The 18072-nt window shown below is 43.9% G+C and overlaps 1 protein-coding gene across 4 annotated transcripts in view; it reads left to right on the top strand.

Moving 5' to 3' along the window:
* Window positions 1-12753: 12753 nt before the first annotated feature.
* ZNF507 (zinc finger protein 507) overlaps window positions 12754-18072 on the top strand; it is a 40844-nt gene continuing 35525 nt past the window's right edge. For 2 of the 4 annotated variants that reach the window (XM_011947270.1, XM_011947285.1), the window contains exons 1-2: window positions 12770-12942; window positions 14403-14496. The gene's annotated coding sequence lies outside the window, so the exon portion shown is untranslated. Of the gene's footprint in view, window positions 12943-14402; window positions 14497-18072 lie in introns of all 4 variants that reach the window. The other 2 variants (XM_011947294.1, XM_011947278.1) reach the window with 1 other exon arrangement.

Raw genomic sequence — 18072 nt, forward strand, 5'->3', positions numbered from 1 at the left:
AGAGGTTGCAGTGAGCTGAGATGGCGCCACTGCACTCCAGCCTGGGTGACAGAGCTAGACTCTGTCTCAAAACAAACAAACAACAAAAAAAAGTAAGCAAATGAATGACATTGTGAGCCACAAACCCTATCCACACATCAGAAAAGAAAAAGCACATATCCCACCACTTTTCTAGGGAATAATAAGAGCTAACACTTAAAGAATGCTTTCTCCAGGGAGAGTTGTAAGTACTCTCCAAGATATTCGTTCATAAAATTCACAAGACAACACTAGGAGGTAGGAAACAGAATTCTCTGCTCGTGACAGGTGAGGACTTGGGGTTGCACAGTTAGCAAGTGACAGTGATGGAAATAGGTCCAGGCACTCCAGACAGAATCTCTGTCCTTAACCCCCGTGCTAGGCTTTCTCTTTCTCCTGACTTTGAAAACTAGGATAAATTCAAAAATAATTAGAAAAACATCTCAAGAGAGGACTTTGGGTGCTAACCCTCTGCTCTGCAACCTTCAGTTTGTTTTCTATTTTTTCTTTCCAAGTACATTGCAAGTTACAAATCCCTGCTCCAAATTAAGATGTCACATGATAATCTCTCCCTTACAGGTAAAACTTCAAGACTATGCTTAACCTGCAGTTAGTGAGGCACATGAAGTTCTTTCCAAGAGAGAGTTGAATGCAGCTCTTCCCTGAGCTGTAAGAACGCAACCCCAGATTAAATTGGCAGAGCGAAGGCGGGAGCAGGCAGAGACAGCTTGGACTCTCTGCCAAGGGTGTAGAGTACAAGAATTTCCAGCTAACAAAGATGAACTTCTCCACTGATGCAAAACTGGCCCCCTCAGGTGTCCCTGTGATTTACAACATTTCAGTGTTAACATGCAGGGGGGCCCTTGATAAATGAGACCCCTTAAGTAACTGGAATTTTCTATACTCAACAATGATGCCCACTAATGTTAATTAAGTATTCATTGAAATAAAAATTTCTGGCCTGGCGTGGTGGCTCATGCCTGTAATCCCAGCACTTTGGGAGGCTGAGGCAGGCAGGTCACTTGAGCCCAGGAATTCAAGATCAGTCTGGGCAACATGACAAAACCCTGCCTCTACTAAAAACACAAAAAAATTAACTGGGCATGAGGATGCACACCTGTGGTCCCAGCAAGGGAGGCTGAGATGGGAGGATTGCTTGAGCCTGGGAGGTGGAGGTTGCAGTGAGCCAAGATCACACCACTGCACTCCAGCCTGGGCAACAGAGTGAGACCCTATCTCAAAAAAAAAAAAAAGAAAAGAAAAGAAAAAGAAAATCAAGATTTCCTCAGTGGATCCAACAACCCACATAAATATAACCCTTGATAACCCAACCAGTCTACCATGGATGTCTACCATCCAGTTCTCTATTTTACACAGTTAAATGGAGCAATGTGATATTGGGTAGACAGATCTGAAGCACTAAAGAATCTACTAGCACCATGCCAGATGCTGATACAACATTGTGGATGACCCTACAGAATCCCCAGTCTATAGAAGGGGGTGGCCATTCATCCCCAAACTACACAGATAAACTGCAACTGTAGCAAGGGGCACACGGTGTTAAGAGAGGGTAAAGAGATTTTAATCCGGTCACAGAGGTCAGTGAAGGCATCCCTGAGGAAATAGCTCTTTCATTAAGACCTGAAGGAAGAGTAAGAGAATGAATGGGGAGTGGGGAGAGACAGTGAGGACACGGAACTTGGTGCAGCTGGAAAACCAAAGTGTAGATTGGTGAAGATGGGCAGGTGTGGTGGCGCTGAGGCTGGGGCAGTGCCTAGGGACATCAGGCTGGACCTCGAAGATGAGATAAAGGTCTGGATCTTTATGAGTAGCCACTGGGAACCTTTAGGCTCCTTCAGAAAGGCACAGATTCGAGGACTATGTAGAAGTTGAAACTGACAACCTGCTATGCATCTATTCGGCACACTCTACTTGCTGAAGCAGGAGACTAGACAGACACAGTAAAGAGAGAAAAAGAAAGGTCAACAGCAAAGGCTGAATGAAAAGGACTTCCTGGCCCATCTTAAGGTAAACAGAAAATTAAACACTGAGGGCACACATCTCCAGAGTGGTACAGTCAGGCCAAGTTTCGCTACTCCCAGTTAACTGCAAATGTACACTTCTGCAAATGGCCCAGAAACGAATCTCAGAGCTTGATAACAATGAGAGTCAACCCATCTTCAACCACGGAGATGGGTTCTATTTTGTACTGCTCTCACTAAAACAAAACAAAAATCTAGGCACGGCATGGTGGCTCACATCTGTAATCCCACTTTGGGAGGCCAAGGCGGGCAGATCACCTGAGATCAGGAGTTCGAGGCCAGCCTGGCAAACATGGTGAAACTCCGTCTCTACTAAAAATACAAAAAAAAAAAAAAATAGCCAGGTGTGGTGGCACATTCCTGTAATCCAAGATGCTCAGGAGGCTGAGGCAGGAGAATTGATTGAAGCCAGGAGGTGGAGGTTGCAGTGAGCCAAGATCAGGCCACTGCTGTCCAGTCTGGGTGACAGAGTGAGACTCAGTCTCAAAAAACAAAACAAAACAAAAAATTCAAAAATCTATAACATAGCTATTATTCTTGTGATGACACCAACATTATTATGCATCCATAGAGCAGGGTACTGGTTTTAATCTGCACAAAAATCACAGAATGTTCATGCTGGAAGGAAACTTAAACATTATCTGAATATTTGTATACTTCTCCAGTATTCTCACATATGTTTTCATATATAGCTTGTTTTCTGTTAACATGTATGTTTGGTATCCTCTAATTAAACTATGTGTTTTTCATGTGGGCTATACCATGTGTACTGCCTTTCAGGTTACCCTCATTCCCATCTAAGCATCAGTGGAACACACATACCCCCACTCACCCAGCTCCTTCCCCCCACCCCCACCCCCCCACATGACTGTACTCAGAGGAGCTTAATCAACACTGTTAGTTGACTGACTTACTGACAACAGACCAAAGGCTGCCTCTGAGACTGATGGTCAAAGCCATAAAGTCAAGAGATTTATTTAGTCTCCATTTAAAAGAATCTGATTCGGCTGAGCTCAGTGGCTCACGCCTATAATCCTAACAATTTGGGAGGCCAAGGAGGGCAGATCACCTGAGGTTAGGAGTTCAAGACTGGCCAACATGGTAAAAGCCTGTCTCCACTAAAAATATAAAAATCAGCCGGGCATGGTGGCAGGCACCTGTAATTCCAGCTACTCGGGAGGCTGAGGCAGGAGAATCGCTTGAACCCAGGAGGCAGAGGTTGCAGGGAGCTGAGACCATGCCACTGCACTCCAGCCTGGGCAATAGAGCAAGATTCTGTCTCAAAAAAATAAAAATGAAAATGAAAGAATCTGATAAAAATATAAGGGAGCCAGGCACGGTGGCTCATACCTGTAATCCCAGCACTCTGGGAGACCGAGTCAGAAGGTTTGCTTGAAATCAGCAGTTTGAGACCAGGGTGGGCAACATAGCAAGACTCCCATCTCTACCAAAAAAAAAAAAAAATTAATTAGCCAGGTGCAATAGCGTGCACCTGTAGTCCTGGCTACTCTGGAGGCTAAGGTGGGAGGGTCACTTGAGTACAGGTGTTGGAGGCTCAGCTAAGAGTCAGTAGCTAGGATCATGCCATTGAATTCCAGCCTGGGCCACAGAGAGAGACCCTGTGTCAAACAAACAAACAAACAAACAAACAGGGGAGAGATGAAATGAACCGCCAAAGACTTGCTCCACCGGCTCTTCAGAGGATGGGAAAAACCAAAAGGGGCTAGAACCTGAGGCCCCAGCCCCTCTCCCTGCAGGAAAGTTGGTTCTGTCACTCATGGGAAGAGTGGACCTGGATTAAACAGGAAAGCTGAGAAGGACGCCACATCCCTGGTTAAAAGGTCAGGGGGAAAATGAGTATATCAAGCAAACTGAGAGGTGTTGCAATTTCAGAAGGAAAGTAATTTTCTTAGATGACAGCAGAAGCCACTTTCAGCTTTTTCTTTTCTTTGATCCATCAGCGTTGCCCTGGCCACCAACCAAGTTCACACAGTCCAAGCAGACATTCTGGATTGCATCAACATGTTAGCACTCTTCATTTTCAAAATGTAGACCATATATAGCTAAGATTAAACCTGTAGCAACCAACCCCTAGATGTCATTGTTGCTGCTGAAATATCAACTCTTGAGTCTTGGAATTTTTACATCTGAAGAGATAGCAGTGTTCATCTGAATAAGCCCCTTAAATAATGCAAATTCAATTCACTTTCGGTTTTTCAAAGCCAAGTCCAAAGTCTTCTGGACTTCTTAACCAAAATGCAACTAAATCTTAGGGTGTTAGCACACATTCAGTTGCCAACAAAATCCGCATTCAGGAAAAATAGGCTGAAAAACCCACGTAGTCGTATGTGACATTCCTAACGTGCTCACATCAAATTCCACGACATAAGCTGATTATGGAGTCGCTGGGCGATTCTGCCCTTCTTCTTTTCGTGTGTTGTCTGACTTCTGTGCCTGCCTCTGTCATCGGTGTCTGGAGCTCAGAGCCGTCTGTGCCTTGCGAACAGCAGCTTCCAATCAAGAGCGCATGGAAGAGCAGAAGCACCCACCCTGTTTCCAACAAGCCATCGAATGCGACGTATTCTTTGTTCATAGTGTCCTTCAACTCCAACTTTTCTTTCCATTTCATATCATTCCAGTCCCAGTCTTCGCAATAACAATACTTTATTGTTTATTGATTGCTTTCTATGAGTCAGACATACATTCGGTTCTTTAAACTTTTCAACTGCCCTGTAAGGTAGGTATGAAGTAACTGAAGCACAGAGAAGTACAGTATCTTGCCCAGGACACACAGCTAATGAGTGCTAACAGGTTTTGAAGCACAGGGTAAGTGAAAACCAGTCCACAGACTGGATTCTTAGGACCTTTCTGTGGCCAGCTCCCTCGTCTCTAACTGGGTGCCATGTTTACTCTCTTTCCAAGCCTCCGGCCCTCAATCTCACGCCCTATCTTCCCAAAAGATGATTTTGAGTAGCTCCTCCAATAAACTTTATGCCTGGGAGCATGTCTACTAAATGAAATCACTTTTTTCTTTGATCACTCAGTGTTTACTGAATGTAGCTAAATTTTAGGCCCTGTTCTAGGCCGGGAGGGCAGGAGAGATATTGATGAACAAAACTGACAAGCTCTGCTGGGCTCTTGAAGCTCATCTCCCACCAGGGTAGACAGTTGTTGAGACAGTGATTACACATGGAATTAATGGCAAAAGAGTGAAGTCCACAAAGATACAGGAAATCACACAAGCAGAGCCCCTAACATGGGCCCTCCATCGGAAGGCCCTCAACAGAGGCCTGCTGCCTGTCTCCGTCTGGCTCAGTTTCAGCCCCAATCTGCCTTTCTGGTCAGAGCTCTTCCTGCTCCCCATACTGAGTCCTTCAACCCCAGCAGAGGGGTCTCCACGATCCAAATAGATGCCCTGTGTCCATGTGCACCTCCCTGCTCCATTCAGGTTGGTCCACTTTCTTCCACGTGCCAAGGTGACCCATTCTTGAACTTAGCTAGCTCAGGTTTTGCCTTACCATTACCTGGTCCTAGGAATGTCCCTGCAGGTGGCCTAGAGATATGAGCTGAAGGAGGAGGCCTGATGCAAGAGGGATGGATGGCATGGCAGCCTGACCACCTACTCATGAAGCTTCATGCACCTCACAGCTCCACTCATGCGTAATTTGGGATGCACCACTTACACCTGGCGACAGATTTCTACTGGGCCCTCCTGCCTTATGGCCTTGTGGAGCTGATGAAGAGGCCAGAAGGGGCATGCAATTTGCTATCTGCAGTGTGAATAATACGGTTTGGCTCTGTGTCCCCACCCAAATCTCATCTCAAATTGTAATCCCCACGTGCTGGGGAAGGTCCTGGTGGGGGGGTGATTGAATCATGTGGATGGACTTCCCCCTTGCTGTTCTCACGATAGTGAGTGAGTTCTCACGAGATCTGGTTGTTTGAAAGTGTGTGGAACTTTCCCTCTCACTCTGTCCCTCTCCTGCTCCAACCATGGTAAAATGTGTTGCTTCCCCTTGCCTTATGCCATGATTGTAAGTCTCCAGAGGCCTTTCAGTCATGCTTCCTGTTAAGCCTGCAGAACTGTGAGTCAATTAAACCTCTTTTCTTCATAAGTTACCCAGTCTCAGGTAGCTCTTTAGAGCAGTGTGAGAATGGACTAATATGGTGAACTTTCTCTGGGTATGATATGCATTTTTTCCTCTTCTTTCTCACTCATGTCTCTCTCTCAGTAAAAGAAACATCCCAGGCTGGGCACAGTGGCTCACGCTTGTAATCCCAGCACTTTGGGAGGCCAAGATGGGTGGATCACTTGAGGTCAGGAGTTCAAGACCAGCCTGGGCAACATGGTAAAACCCTGTCTCTACTAAAAATACAAAAATTAGCCAGGCATGGGGCCGCACACCTGTATTCCCAGCCACCCGGGAGGCTGAGGCAAGAGAATTGTTGGAACCCAGGAGGCAGAGGTTGCAATAAGCTGAGATCGCGCCACTGCACTCCAGCCTGGGTGACAGAGCGAGAGTCAGTGTCAAAAAAACAAATATAAATAAATAAATATTTAAAATAAAATGAAGCAACATTCCAGAAGGTCAAATACTATACCATGTTCCCTCTGCTTGGTCTTCCCCAGTATGAAGAGCTCAAGCTGGGAACGTTAGAAGACAGACTCCTTGCAATCTACAGTTATCCATTTACTGATGTCTTAAAGAAGCAAGAAGTAGAACTCCCAGCCAGTCAGTGATGATGCCAGCAGCTCCTCCTAGTCTATCACCTCAAGAGGAGCTGTCAAAATAACAAATGACATATTTTTAAGTTGCAGGATTACCCCTTAGCTGGGCTCTCTTGGTTTGATTAGCAGTTACTTTTCCTTTTAGTATCTTTCTTCATCTTCTCCTCCTTCTTCTTTTCATTTTCTTCCTCTGCTCCACTCATCAATAAAGGCCACTGTTTTCAGGAAACTGCTTCTCTAGGAAGAATTGAACAGTATCCTATTACAATCACATTGTCTTGTTCAGAAGCAGGTGGTATTACCTGTCAACAAGGGTTTGGGGCAGAGCAAATAGCTCCCACCCAGCTCGGTGAAGCCACTCCCTGGCTCCTGGGGAGAGAAAAATGGCCAAAGGAGAGAGCTCTTTGGAGGCCTCAAAATCTCATTTTCATTCCCTTTGCAGAGAAGAGACTGACTTTATTGACAAAGACGACTGAAAATTGCTTGAGCGTTCCAATAACCAGTCTGCGTTGAGGCAGAAAGACAGTCTGGCGGAGGCAAGCTCCCTGCTCCACCACTAGCTCTGCCGAGCCACGCTTTCCTGCAGCACCAGTCTGTGGCATATGCAGACTAGACTGAAAGGAGCCTCCTGTCGGCCTCAAAAGCAGCCCCCCTCCACCTCCACTCCTAGCCTGCTGGTGCGTTTCCTGGATCCCAATCACAAATCAACACGAATGCAGGGAATCTCTGCCAGACACCAAACTCTTAGGCTGATTCAGGAGCTTGGGGTCAGGCCTAACTTGGCTTGGACCAGGCACAGGTCCCACTTTCCACCAGAGTGCCCTGTGGCTTGGCTGCACATTGCAGGTGGGCCGCTAGATGTCACCATTATTGATTCTTGTCCTTATACCCAGGTCCTGAGTCTAAGACAGGGTCTCAGGGCTAGCGGAACTCTGGAGAGAATTCTGTCCCAGTGTTGACTGCAGGACTGCTATATTTGCTACATCTGAGTTCCTCAGTGGAATAAGTTAGCATCTTAGCCCCAAAACAGCAGAGCTGCAAATTAAGCAAAGTCCAGTGTTAGCCAGAGCCAACTTTCACAATCACGTCCCCTGCCTTTTCTCCTCCTCTTCGTTGTCATGGTTGATCATTATGTATCCTTCTGGTTTACTTGGGCCCTCAATAAGAAATCAATTAATATGTATGCCTCATAGCACCAGGGATTTTAGATGTCGATGTGCTGTTGAAAAAACGTAGGTCTGTGGCTTTTAGCAGAGAATGAATGACAGATGGATAATTTATGACGGTCCTTGAGACCTGAACTATAATTATGAAGTATTTCTAGGTGTATATTCAGGATGCAAAGTGTAAGGAATCCAGAGCTAATGTTAATTTATTACTGACAGCTGTATATATAATAATATATCACATCTTTTCATCTTACATTCCTTCTGACTTACATCAAGCAATCTTTCCATTCATTAATAAAATCAAGTCTTGCCATTATTCTTAATGATGAAGTTCCATCTTGAACCCAGAGGACTCCTATCATTAAACTCTGTGCTTCTATATACCAGTCACCTGAAGCTCAAAAAAAGGATAAATTGAACTTCTTGTTTTACAAGCAAGGTGAAAACATCGGAAAGATGGAGCCCACTTGCTCACAGTCCCACAAGAGCTAAGTAGCAAAGTCGGGACAATTTTTGGGTTTATTTTTCTCAGCTCACACTACCACATCCTTTTTTCCCTTTTAGCTCTTTTGCCTCCTCTCACCCTTGTACAATCTCTCCTTTTTTGAGGCAGTGTATTTTTTAAAGGTCATGATAAAAATTACAGCTTAAAGAAACACGGGCCACATGTCTCGTCCAATATTCTGTGCTGTGCCAAAGACTTACATGATTAATCCCTTCAAAAGAAATCTAATCTTATCACACCAAAGACAAGGTGTCCTTCGTAAGTATTGTGGCTAGAAACAAGTAGGTCTTCCTCTAGTTTCAACTGGTTCAATGTCTCATTCAGTTTACAACCAGTCATCACCTTGGCAACTTACTCGAGGCACTGTCTTCAGTGTTCCCAAAATGTAAGCAGGGCTCCAGTTCAACTTGTAAAGCACTATGTGTCATCAAATTCCATGGTCACTTTAGGAGATACAGAGACCCATGATACTTGTAGGAGAAGCAAAACCTTTAGCCTCATCAACTAATTAATGGCCTCAAAGTAAAATAATGAGGTGTGTGGAGATAGGGATTCAGTTACCGGGTCATCTCTCATCTAGAGACACAATCAGATTCCACTGAATAGGCACTAGATAACTGAGTAAGCAAGTTTCCTATCTATAATACTAAATCTTACTAGGATTGTTTAATTAAATCATGATAAATAACACTCTGTGGCAGGTGAGAGGTGCTGAGAAGAGTTTAGGTGAGATGTCCACAAGTTCAGTGGAACTACATCTGAATGCCTTTGCATTCTTCTGACTTAAAAATGGTGACTGTAATTTTCCAGAGAATTCTTTTCTAGGAAAAAGAAATACTGAGGTTCTGTGTCCCAGGCTTTTTGAAGTTGTCTTGGTTTTCCTATCAGATTCTGCATTGTATAATTTCTCAGTCTTCAGGAATGAAGGCCCTAATTATTTCATTATCATTTCTTTCTGCCTATAATGATTTCTTCCTAATGGCTCTGGCTGTTGCAGGTACATCAGAGTGGGGAGTGGGTATCAGTGGCTGTGTCATGCTACAGTAACAAACAGAGTTCTCAAAGAACTAACATTAGAATTACCATTCCACCCAACAATCCCACTACTGGGTGTATACCCAAAGGAAGATAAATCATTTTACCGAAAAGACACCTGCACTCCTATATTTACTGAAGCACTATTCACAGTTGCAAAGACACGGAATCAGCCGAAGTGCCCATCAATGGTAGACTGGATAAAGAAAATGCAGTACATATTAACAGCAAGGAATACTATGCAGCCATAAAAAAGAACAAAATCATGTCCCTTGCAGCCACATGGATGCAGCTGGAGGCCATTATCCTAAGCAAATTAACACAGAAACAGAAAGCCCAATACTGCATGTTTTCACTTATAAAGTGGGAGCTATACATGGGGTATACATGGACATAAAGAAGGTGAAAATAAACATTTGGGGACCCCAAAAGGGGAGAGGCATGGAGGGGGAAAAGGTCTGAAAAACTACCTGTAGGGTACCATGTTCACTATTTGGGTGAGGGAATCAATGGAAGCCCGTATCTCAGCATCACGTAATATACCATGTAACAAATCTGCACATGGACCTCCCAAATCTAAAATTGAAGGGGAAAAAAAAAAGGCCAGGTGTGGTGGCTCATGCCTGTAATCCCAGCACTTTGGGAGGCCAAGGTGGGTGGATCATCTGAGGTTGGGAGTTCGAGATCAGCCTGGCTGACATGGTGAAACCTCGTCTACTAAAAATACAAAATTATCTGGGAGTGGTGGCATGCGCCTGTAATCCCAGCTACTCAGGAGGCTGAGGCAGGAGAATCACTTGAACTCAGCACGGGGAGGTTGCAGTGAGATGGAATCGCACCACTGCACTCCAGCCTGGGCCACAGAGTGAGACTCCGTCTCAAAAAACAACAACAAAAAATCAGCTCCAAAATCATCAGAGACTTGCTCACCCTACATATCCACCACCATGGGTCAGCTGGGGACTCAGCTCATCATTGTCCCTCTAAGATGCTGCCTGAGAGGGTGGCCGCCACCTGAAACATTGCCAGTCATCAAGCCAAAGGGAAATGTACTCTGGAGGGAACTGCACTGGCAATTAAATGCTCCAGCATGAAGGGAATGCCCTCACTCCCACACACCATCCATTCACCAACACCAGTACTGGCCACACCCCCAAGCCACAGGGCCAGGAATTTCTATCTAACCTTATGCCAGAAGAGGGACAATGGGAACTAGCTGGTGAATACCAGTAATGACCACCACAGGAACTTCAGACAAAGATACACTTTCGTTCGCTTGTTTTAGAAGTTCTTTATTTTCCCTAGATTATATTATACTGTGTTTCTGCACTCTCCCTTGATCAAATAATTCTGTCATTTCGTCTGTCTACTTTCAGATTCATGGACATTACACTTAAGACATGAGTAATGAAAAGGCTCTCTTCAGTTCAGATAATGATAAGCTAAGATGGTTTGTGCCAATAGCCCAAGGGAAGGAATTGCTCACATTACTTGTTTGTTCTCCCTTTCAACACTTCGTATTTCTGGTTTTCCTTGACTGTTTTTTCCTTCCACCCTTCTATGCTAGTCTCCTGCTCAATCTCTTACCTTTTATTGAAAAAAAAATTACTCAGCGTTTTATTTTTATTTCTTCATAGCTCTTTGGTCTAATTGGCAAAGGATTCTGTGGAACAGCAGAATTCTAACTTTGCGGCCGGGTGAGGTGGCTCACGCCCATAACCCCAGTACTTTGGGAGGCCGAGGCAGGTGAATCGTGAGGTCAAGAGATCAAGACCATCCTGGCCAATATGGCGAAACCCCATCACTACTAAAAAGACAAAAAAATGGCCGAGGGCGGTGGCTCACGCCTGTAACCCCAACACTTTGGGAGGCCGAGGTGGGCGGATCAGGAGGTCAGGAGATCGAGACCATCCTGGCTAACACGGTGAAACCCCGTCTCTACTAAAAATACAAAAAGTTAGCCGGGCGTGGTGGCGGGCGCCTGTAATCCCAGTTACTCTGGAGGCTGAGGCAGGAGAGTGGCGTGAACCTGGGAGGCGGAGCTTGTGGTGAGCCGGGATCACATCACTGCACTCCAGCCTGGGTGACAGAGCGAGACTGCGTCTCAAAAAAAAAAAAAAAAAAAAATTAGCTGGGCCTGGTGGCACGTCCTGTAGTGCCAGCTACTGGGGAGGCTGAGGCAGGACAATCACCTGAACCTGGGAGGCGGAGGCTGCACTGAGCCGAGATTGCGCCACTACACTCCAGCCTGGGGAGAGAGTGAGACTCTGTTTCAAAAAAATAAAAATAAAAATTCTAACTTTGCTGGTTTCCTAACCCCCAAATTCAGATGAATTTGTATTCTGAAATATAGTAACAGGAATTATCAGCCTTTCTGATTCTAAATTTTGTTGGCTCTTCCTCCCAGGACAGTGGACAGCCTAGCCAGCTGTAAAGGCTTCTAAAAAGATCTGGAATAGATCCCCAAGAGGTATCTCACCAAACGAGTCCATTCCATTACAATGGCGGGAATCTTCAGTTTTACGTCCTTGCTTATGTCCACCGCTCACCCGGAGTCCAGACCCAAGCACCACGCTGCGTAGTTCCTAATACGGCAAAACTATCCAGCATTTTTGGTGAAATTGGCTGGAAAGCTTCACTCAGTCCGTTTTTCACTGTTAGCAGGGGAACCACCCTAGTATCTTTCATAAAACAGATCCGAATGACAAACACCATCGTGCCCTCGGAGGGCTGAGGTTGTGTTACTGGGTCTGGTCCTACAAACCCTGAAAATCCTGAATCTCTCAAGCAAAGAGATTTTCTCCCTAGCTCTTGTCCTTAACAGGCACCCCTTAAAACCAAGCTGCGAATCTGGCTAGGACCTCTATATTTTAGCCAAGAACACCCCAAAATGTACAGTCCTACCAGAAGAACTAATACAAATCTAGAAGTACAAGTCTAAAGAAAAAAAAAACCAATGCCCATTGTTGAAAACCAATTGCGGGGTGAGTGGGGTGATAAGGCTAGCCCAGAGCGGATTTAGGCGACATGGGGAGATGCCAAAGTGAATACACGGTGACTTCTAAACCTAGACGTCTGGAAGGGGCCGTGAGAGCCAGACAACTGGGCCCGAACCCCGCTTGAGAGCCGGGATTTGCAAGGGGCTAAGCCGGCTAGGGAGCCTCCCTCTCGCCGGTCCAGCCTCGGCGGCCCGGGATGCCCGTGGGCGGGGCCTGAGCCTCGCCCCGCCCCCGCTGCCCGCCATTCGGGTCACCTGACCCACTCGCGGCTCACGTGATCCATCCCCAGCGCCGCCATTTTGGAGCTCCGGATGAGGAGGGGGAAAGCGGGGGAAAAGAGGGAAAAGAGCCGGGAGAGAGGTGGGCAAGGACGAGGGCGAGGGCACGGCCGGGTCCTGGCTGCCAAACGAGGCTCGCGGAAGCAGCAGCCGCCGCCTGACCGCAGGTACCGCGCCCCGGGGCCGCCCCTCCGCCCGCTGTTAGCGCCGGCGCCGGCCATGTGCATCCTCCCCTCAGGCCTCTGCCGGCGCTCGCTTCCTCCTCAGCCGGCCCAGCCCCTCCCGGTGCTAGCCACAATCCCCAAGTTCCGTGTCGGGGTTCTGTCTTCTGTGCAGCAAGGCCTGAGGAGACCCCGGGCTTGCCCTGCAGCTGGGGGTGGGGGGAACCCGCTGCTCCCCGCGTACTGCCACCAGCCCGGCCCGCCTGTAGGCCCGCCCGCAGGCGTTGCTTCCTTCTGCGGACGTGAGATCGTTTAGGCCAGCCGGGATGGACCCAGCAACGATGTTCTCACAGCATCTTTTGATTAATTTTCTAAGCCCCCTCATTCCCCACCCATCACCTCAGTCCTTTAGCCAGTGCGTGTTGTAGAAAAAGGTAGTACGGAAACGCGATCCTGGTCTTCTGCATTTATTACCGTCCTCTGGAAATAGAATTATATCTCCAGAGATCACGGAGACCATCAGGGAAAGTTCCCACCTCTTAAGACCTGGGGGCATCGGAATGAATGGTTTGTGTAGAAGGCCGGGATGATTAATAAGGTGGAGGCCACTTTCCCAACCCCAAGGCGGTCTTTTTAAGTTTCTGCAGTGGGCTGTAATTTGCTATCAGTCTGCATCGCTCTTCTCAGGCAATTACTGGATTTATCACCTCTTTGAGTTTGCACTTCCTCCAGTACTCTGCTCTCACTCAGAGTATGGGTTGCATTATTGATTAAAAGAAAGCCTGGCCCTTTATTCCTTTACCTCACTAACTCGTTGAAAATTAACTTCAGGGGAGCCCTAAAGATGTTTTTTTCTGCCCTGGCAGTGAGCTATTTTACTTAACCGTAATCGATAAGGTAGTTGCATTGTAGGTGAAACGAATAAGCTTTTTTTTTTATCTTTTAGATTTATTCTAGCCAGTATAAGAAACAGTGGCAAAGAAATGTAGGACCAGAGTAGGAAACTGCATTAGAAGATATATAGGTCACACCACTGTGTCATGTCTTTTTACGCTGTTTTTCTGCCTATTGTGCTTGCAAAATTTGCAGAATCACTCTTTAGATTCTGTTTTTAGTTTAGATTAAAATAGCAATGTGCAATTTATTGTTCCATTCTCATTAGAAAATGGTGTCAGTAAAACCAATCATGTAGAGTCTAGTACGTAAATTCTGAGGTAAAACAAAATACACAATTATTGGGAGAAGTTTCCAGAGCTATTTTTTCCTAACTTCTGCAAAACCCTCAAGTCGGCCTGTTAGATAAATTATTTAAATTTGCATTACGTAATGGGGTTGCATGAACATTCCTCCGAATTTCTTTTTACATGGAATGTTGAGACATTTTTCACTGCCAAAAAAAATCGTTACTTTGTTTCACCAAGAAAGAGAAATGTTTTGATACTATATACTTTCGTTCTTGGCCACAGCTGGATTTTGAAGATTGATCCAAGGGACTGTGTTAATTTCAGGAATTGATTTGAAAGACACTGGCTCTGCCACTTAACAGCCATGTAACCTTGGGTAAGTCACTTAAACCACACTGAGTGTTTCCTTATTTATAAGATTGTATAACACCCACCTAGCCTGTCCCAAAGAGTTATGAGGATCAGATACCACTAACATGTTTGATAGAGCCTAGCCGTAAGGAGCTGTTACTCTTTTCAGTATTGATATTTTGTACATGTTTATTCTCATTGAGAATTAAGAGGAAAATTGGTGTATTAGAGAAAGCATGGCTTTAAAATGAGATCGGCCTGGATTCCTGTTCTTAAACCAGTTACCACTTTGTGAGTCTCAGGTTCCTCATCTGCAAAAAAAAATACACAAAATTTGAGTGTTACACAAAATCTACAGAGGCATTACTCCCTAGACTTGCACCTCATGGGCGAGGATTTCCTCAGTCATTTTTGTAGTCTCCAGCACTCTGGTTGGCACATTATAGGTGCTCAATAAATGATAGTAAATCTGAATATTGGTTAATGTTAGTTAGACCTTATGTCTTCATTGCAGCTGCCAAATTAGAATATTCTCTCAGGCTATGTGCCAACTAAGAAACTCTAGACTATGAAACTCCATATACTTGTGATATTTATACTCATTTTTTTCTTAGTGGTAATTAATAATTACCTTGGGCTCAGAAGATTTTAAATCAGATAAATTATAGCCAATATAGTGAGTTAAATCTATAAATAATGTGTAAGCAGTTTCCAGGTAACTTTATAGACAGTTTATAATTCAGGGACCTGAAAGTTCATCTAGCTTCACCCTCTTGTTTTACATCTGAGCAATCTAAAACTCACAGAGACAGTGACTTCCCTAAGGTCACACAGCTAATTGAGGGTACTTTAGGGGAGGGACCCTTGAGCTTATGTCCCCTGCCTTCTTTTGGCTGGAGCAAAATAAATGTGTCATTTTAGAATTACAATAATCTGGAAGAATGGGGAATTTATTGACCATTACTTCTATAGCACAATTTTTTTTTTTTTCATTTTGGAAAAAAATTCTTATTCTGAAAGAGAAGGTTCTTTTGTATTGTATTGTACTGTTCTTCATATATACACAGAAAATTATAGCCTTTTCTCGAGACCCACATAAATTGTTCACCTTGATTTTACTCATGATAACCATACTACTGTAACTATAAGGAACTAATTAGATACACAAATCACCAAATAGCAAATTATAAGGAAACGAAGACAACTGAAATAATTTGGCCCCTAACTTTTTGTGAGAAAGATATTAATTAGAAGCATTTGCCTGTGGAATACTGTTGTCAAGGAAAGATTTGAGAGAGTTGGTGGAAAGGGTTATAGAACTTTTCTGGTTTGGGATAAAACTTTAGTTTATTACTTATTTATTTGTAACAATTTAATATATTTACTGTAATGTTGTTATGTCCAAAACAAGAAATTCCAAACAAGAAATCTCCTGTTTTGCTAATGCCTGTCATCTTCTTTCCTCTTAGTGAACTTTCATATTCAGCCATATTGATCTTTTCACTCACTCCCAGATAGCATGCTTATTCTCACTTCTAAAAATATAGTCATGTCATGGCTGCTTTTCTGGTCACTGCTACCCTTGTGTCAACTTGTATCAGCAGTATTCCAAGGAAGCACATGGCACGTTGAAATGAGGATAATTCAAGGAAGGTATATTTACAAAGATACTAGTAATAAAGGTGTTGGACTTCAATAAGCAAACCACAGCATAATGCAGTTATCTGGAGCTAGCAGCATTAGGAGAGGGAGAGGTATCAGAATCAGAAGAAGGGTCTTGGAGAGCAGCCTACCTGGAAAGAAATAGCCTTCTATTGAGGAACATAGCCAATCCAAGGTGACCTAGAGATAGAGAACCGGGACAATGAGTATTCTGATCTCACTCTGCTACCTCCCTCTGATCTGTCATGGTTCTTCATTGGCTGACCTCAAAAAGCAGAGGGCAGGGGAGCCTAGTGATGTAATCCCTCTGACACAGAGCAGAATGGAAAGGAGGATACAGTGAACCTGGAGGGCAAATGGATGATGTCTGGCGTGCTACCTATCCTTTGGGAACCAGTGGACATTTTAACCTCTCCGTGAAGCTTTTGCTTACCTTGCTAGCCCAAAGGAGCTCTTCAGTCTCTTTCGGAATTTAGTCATTGACTGTTGCCTTTTATTTTACCTTGTGTACTATTGCATTGTTTAAACACGGTTACTTTTTAACTTCCAAATGTTTGCCTTATCCATTCAACTCAGTTTTAAACTACAAATATTAAGAATATAAAATTTTTCCTGATACTTTGCCTTGCACCTTGCATGTAACAATTTGTTACATGCACACACATATATTTGTATTTCTGAATTAGTGGTCTAAGTAAAATTTCTGGGATTCTAAGTAATCAAGAAATTTGAAGAGTTGGCCATAAGGTAACTTGCCCTCTGTGTATACTTTATTATGAGTTGTTAACCTTTTTATGAGTTGTTAACCTTTTTATTATGAAAAATGTTAAACATTTATATAAGTAGAAAGAACAGTGAATTCCTAGGTACTCATCATTCAACTTTAATTACAGAATTAGTCATTCTTACTTAATTCTCATCCTCTCCACCCTACCACTGTACTGTCACCAAGGTAATTGTTTTACATGTATCTCTTGGAGGCCAAGGAGAATATGCAGATTGTCATAGTTTATGTTGTCATCACTACTGAGCTGCTGACATTGTATGTGTACTCCTTATTTCATCTCTTTTGTTCAGATTTACTTCACTTGACATGCAATCTCATATATATGTGTGTGTGTGTCACACGCACATACATACCATACATATATGTATTTCTGCATTAGTGGTCTAAGTAAAATTTTTGTGAAAATTGGAAGAGTTGGACTTACAGTAGCTTCCCCTCTGTGTATACTTTATTATGAGCTGTTTAACCTTTTTTTTTTTAACAGAGACTCGTTTTTATGAGATTAACCTGTGCATTGGTTTTGCATGTGGACCCAAACTGATTTTTCAGGTGTTTCCTGACGTATTTTATGTTGTCATATCTGTTTTATAGCTGCCATTACTGTACTTATCCCCAAATGTATGCAGCCTTTAAAATGAGATACTTACATAAATGTTCAGGGAAAATTGGAGCATCTGCTGCAAATTTCCATTAGCTCTTAATGCCTGAGCAGACACAGCTTTAAAAATCTGAATGTTTTGTCAGATTCTTTTGTATTAGTCTTTTTCTTGAATTAAGATGAACTTCTCCTTTTCTTCATTTCACTTTCTTTTTAAGGTACACACTGAAATATCCACAGGGAGCAATTTGCACTGGTCTGTGTCACTTCGCTTATATCATTAAGTAGAAGAGAGATAACATGAGTCACCTTCGTAACCCTATGGGTGTGCAAAGTCTCTTGAACAAACATTCACTTGTTAACCTCCAGATGATCAGTCAGCCTACATGGGTGTTACATTTCATGGAGAAGGAGACCTTAGATCTACAGTAGAGAGCCGTATCATGTTCAGAAAATTGAATGTTTGGGGATTCCTATTATTAAACTTGTTATTTAACCAATTTGCATTTAACCATTGAACTGACAGAAATAAGCCCTTAAGTTAATCACCTTAA

This window comes from Colobus angolensis, unplaced genomic scaffold (genome assembly GCF_000951035.1).
Source record: "Colobus angolensis palliatus isolate OR3802 unplaced genomic scaffold, Cang.pa_1.0 Scaffold107, whole genome shotgun sequence".
Lineage (NCBI taxonomy): Eukaryota > Metazoa > Chordata > Mammalia > Primates > Cercopithecidae > Colobus > Colobus angolensis.